This window comes from Rhinoraja longicauda, unplaced genomic scaffold (assembly GCF_053455715.1).
Source record: "Rhinoraja longicauda isolate Sanriku21f unplaced genomic scaffold, sRhiLon1.1 Scf000331, whole genome shotgun sequence".
NCBI lineage: Eukaryota > Metazoa > Chordata > Chondrichthyes > Rajiformes > Arhynchobatidae > Rhinoraja > Rhinoraja longicauda.
Window position 1 is genome coordinate 54,898 of NW_027601549.1, and position 4,859 is coordinate 59,756.

A 4,859-nucleotide genomic window follows, 5' to 3' on the forward strand; every position below is an offset into this window, starting at 1 on the left:
ACTTTGAGCCCCACCACGAGGACGTGGACTTACCATCAGAGTCTGCGATCCCTTGCGTGGGATCGACGCTCCAACCGCGGCCTGCGGATTTCACCATCGAGGAGCTCGCAGTCTTGGGTAGAGACCGATGTCGGGAAGCTTCAAAGACGTAAAAGGTTTGACTTGCCGCAACCCGGGGTCAGATCACCCGGCACAGGGGAGCTGAGATTCACCCCCCGATGCAGGAGCTCGATCGCCCCTACACGGAGGATCCGACTGCCAGCTATTTTTTTTAGGAGCTGGTTTAACCTTTTTATTCAGACATCGATCCTGTTGGACTAAATCAAGGAGTTCTTACACAATTGGACTGGACAAAATAATTGGTTTGAATACTCGGGGACAACAGAGGCCATCCGTCTTTGCAATGATTTCCTCTTCCCCAACAAGTCTTCCAGATCTCTGCAGGAATTTACATGGCAAACAGGATGAGGAAGGCAGCCATCAGGCAGAAGAGCCCCATGGCCTCAGACAGGGCAAGTCCCAAGATGGCATAGGAGAAAAGCTGCTGTGTCAGGGAAGGGTTCCTCGCAAATCCGATGATCAAGCTGCCAAATACAGTTCCAATACCAGCCACCCCCACAGTGCCAGCTCCAGCCACCAATAAACTTAGCAGCAGTGTGGATGTCCCAGGAGGTGACACTGGTCTGGAGGTCCCGCCGTTCCATCTGCATCAATGCGCTCCCCGGCCCAGGAAGGAGCTGAGCCTGTTCATTTTGGGGCTCTGGTCTGTTTAGGACAGAGGCTGACACAGGCCTGAGGAATGTCCTTGAAGTGCTGCAAACCACAGCAGGACAGGAGACAAACTTAGCACAAGCGTACTGCCAGCTATGGGAGTCAAGATCGTCCCATCAACGGAAGGCTCGAGGCCCCCGACCATGGGAGAACAAAGAAGGGAAGAAGTTTGAACTTTTTTTCGCCTTCCATCACAGTGAGGAATGTGGAGGTGTCACTGTGGTGGATATTCATATTAAAATGTATTTTGTGTGTTCTGTTGCTTTTTATTGATATGACTGTATGGCAAATGAAATTCCTCGTATGTTGCAAAACATACTTGGCTAATCAAGTATGATTATGACTATGATTATTATTATGATGTCAATGAATACTCTCTTGAACTTCTACAGGTGTACAGTGGAGAACATATTGACTGGTTGCATCACGGCCTGGTTCGGCAAATCGAACACCCAGGAAGAAGATGGCAAAAAGTGGTGAACACTGCTCAGTTCATCACGGGTCCTGACTCCACCATCAAAGGGATCTGTTTATTATGGGTTTTACAGAGTACCATGCTTACATACCTGTTGTGCTGCTGCAAGTAAGAATTTCATTGTTTCGTTTCAGGACATGTAACAATAAAACACTCTTGACTCTCCCTTTGACTCTCGACATTGAAAGCCCGATGTAAACATAAGATGATGTTGTTCTTGTGAGTGAGCTTTATTAAAATTATATTTTGACCCAGAAATTAAGGGTAGGGGCAATGTACAAAGGATCACTGCATTAAGGACCAAACGGCACATTGTAATATGAAAATTCAACAGCAGACTAAGAGGTTTTCTATGCTATCAATGGAATAGAGAAGGCTGCCGATCAGAAGTCATGTTGAAACCTCAGTTAAAGTATTGGCAGTTGGATTTGATCTTCCATTGGGGATTGGGCAACGTCGGCGATCGGACCCAAACTGGACAACCAAGGGCTTGGAGGCAGAATTAGGGGTTAAATGATGCGACAAGGATGACGGTTAAAGTCAGTTCCAATCAGAATGACAGTGTGGGCCAGGGTACGGGAGACAGATCAGCAAGTCGGAGGTCCGTACTAAAGTCAGGGCTGAGTGAGAGTCAGGTGTGATTGGAGGGCTAAGGGGTACGATCAATATGTGGGAGGGTGACAGGCTGCTCTATAATAGAGGAAAGGGATGCTGTACACGCCAGATTGTGACTGGCTCAGCTGTAGTATGCTTTAAAACTTACTAGACTGAGGTGGACCGGTTGGGTCCAAATCTCTCCTGCGGGCCTCTCCCGGGGCAACCCTCCTCATACTGATGATCCTGCGGGCCTGGCAACCCTCTCCAACTGATGAAGCCCATTGCCGGGCGGGGAGTGTCCCCCGGGGCAGTGGGCTGGGGACAGGGAAGGGGAGATGGAGCCACTCACCTCGGCCTCATGCGCTGCAGCCAGAGTGAGCCGTGGACCCAAAGCCTCTCCTGCAGCACGGCGGTGATCATCGGCGACAGCCATCCTGTTTGAGCATCTGCCGCCGCGCTGCACCACGAGAGGAAGGTGAGGCACGGTGCACGCCGGGACGGGTGCCTTGTCCTCCCAGCGGAGGGGGGGGGAGCACATCTATTAAAGTTAGCGGCAGCTCGTGGGTTCAGTATCCCCCTCCCCCTCATTGCCCCCAAACTTCTCCTGCATTGGTCCAGCACCTTTTCCTCCCCCACTCCCCCCTCTCCCTCCCCCACCACTCCCCCTCCCCATCCCCCTCCCCCCACACCCACTCGATCCCCCCTGAACCCCCCTTATCCCCCTTCCTCCCCACCCGCCACTCATGCACTTGATTCTCCCTCAAACCCCCTCCTTCCCTCCCCCCCGCTCACCCACTCCATCCCCCCTCATTCCCCCTCCTCCCCTCCCCCGCTCACCCACTCCATCCCCCTCAATCCCCCTTATCACCCCCTCTCCTCACCCCCCATTCACCCACTGACCCAACTCCATACCCCCAACTCCCCTTATCTCCCCCCTCTCTTGCCCCCCTTACCCACTCAACCACTCCAGCCCCCCTCACATGGCCAGAAGTGAGCTGCGGCTTGCTATGGGTCGCTGCCGTTTGCACCATTGTAGACGCGGAGTGACATCAAAAATGCAGCTCGTCCTCCCGGCGGGGGGGAGGGGGGAGTGGAGGAGGAGGGGTGAGGGATAAGGGGAGATGAAAACCACACAAAGAAACAACCGCACAACTACGGAACAAACATACGGAACAAACAAGACGAGAATTTTAGTAATATAATAGATAGATTCTGAGAGTGCACGTCTCTAAACAATGTAAACTGATTTTTCGGCTAAGTTACTGCTTAGTTAGTTAGATTTTTCGGCTAAGTTACTGCCCGGTGACCAGATGAATTCCAGAGAGCTGTAATTCAACACAGAAATCATTGTAACCAGGCTCCACTTCCGAGAGAACTGTTTTTCATGTGTATGGTGCTGAAAGCAGTGCAGTCTTATAAAAATAATTCTTCTTACCAGGAGTTTTTCCGCTGCACTCAAACATGTATACTCTACTGAAGCAAATGGAATAAATATCCTTTCAGTTGCCTTTGGTGTTTGTTTGACAGTGCTTGACTTACAATCCTGCTTATATTTTCTTGTGAAAATTGATACAACAATTGAAATAGATAAAATAATAGAACTTTGAAGTAAATGAAACTACTTTAAACAAAAAAAAATAGTATTTTCCTGCACTGTAATTGAAGGGCAATAACTGGCATTATCGTTTACACTGCTAATTTAAGTAATCTAGATCCCACATATTCATCTATCTATGAGTGTGCATCTGTGTACTTGATCAGTGTGTATGTATGTGTCCACGCATATGTGCGCACGTGTCTGTGCATGTTAGTGGCTGTGATCCCCTCAAGATGGAATCCAAGCACTTTGAAAAGCAGTGACAAATGTTGGAAACAGACCATGTGGCTGAAAGCCACAATAAACCTTTCATCCCAAGTCAATTAAATTATGAGTTCTTTGAAGATCAGGAGAAACTTGCTATACTGATGTTATTGCAGGCACATTGAGTTATGTTTTCCAATTGTAGTCAGATGTTAAATATATTCCAAGCCCAAGATTCAATTTACCTAACTGTTAAACTAGGTAACATTTTGATATCCTGGTATACTCTGATCATTGTTTGGTTTAAATTTGGTCTGGTTCTCACTTGAATGATTAAGCTGCTATGCATCAGATACCCCTGTTTGGTTTCATTAATTGCTATATCTCCATCCAAAGGGATTCTGCTTTAGTTTCCCTGCCATTTTAATGGAATGCACCTACCCCCTTCTTGTGCAGAAGCCTGAAGTCTCAAACCACCAGGTTCAGGAATAGCTACTTTCCTAAAACTATCAGATTCTTGAACCAACCTGAACAACCTTAATCCTACCTTAACAACGGACCTCTACTGAAGTCAATCCGAGTGTTCCCCAACTGGAAACCATGGATGAACCACGAGCTACATTCACAGTTAAGGTCAGGTCTGTTGCATATACGTCAAATGATCCCGAGTGGTACAAGAAGACCCACTATGATCTCCGCAAAGGCATCAAGGATGCCAAGAGACAATACCGGGACAAACCTGAGTCTCAGTATAATCACTCGGATTGAATAAGATAACTGGCTGCAAAGCAAGGTCAGGCAATGAAATTAGTGATAGTGTAACCATAGTGCAACCATACCCAACGAACTCTATGCTCGCTTTGACAAGTCGCACCTTGACCACTCTCTATTCTCCCCTCTGCCATCGGGCGAAAGGTATAGGAGTGTGAAATCGTATAACTCCAGATTCAGGGACAGTTTCGCCCCAGCTGTTATCAGGCAACTGAATCATCCTAGCACAATATACGGCACCCTAGTAACCTTTCAACCTGCATGTTGTTAGGATATTGGAGGAACCCGAGCACCTGGAAGCAACCAACCCCTTCACAGGGAGCATTGGAAAATTCTACACAAAACAGCGCTGGAGGTCAGGATTGAACTTAAGTGGTTGGAGATATAAAGCAGCAGCACAACTAGCTGTGCCACCATGCTGTCATCTGGAACAAGTCTCTGAAA

The 4,859-nt window shown here is 48.2% G+C and overlaps 1 pseudogene; it reads right to left on the minus strand.

The window, feature by feature from the left end:
- Nucleotides 1-448: 448 nt before the first annotated feature.
- Nucleotides 449-3,939, minus strand: LOC144590792 (ATP synthase F(0) complex subunit C1, mitochondrial pseudogene; annotated as a pseudogene).
- Between the last annotated feature and the right edge of the window lie 920 nt (nt 3,940-4,859).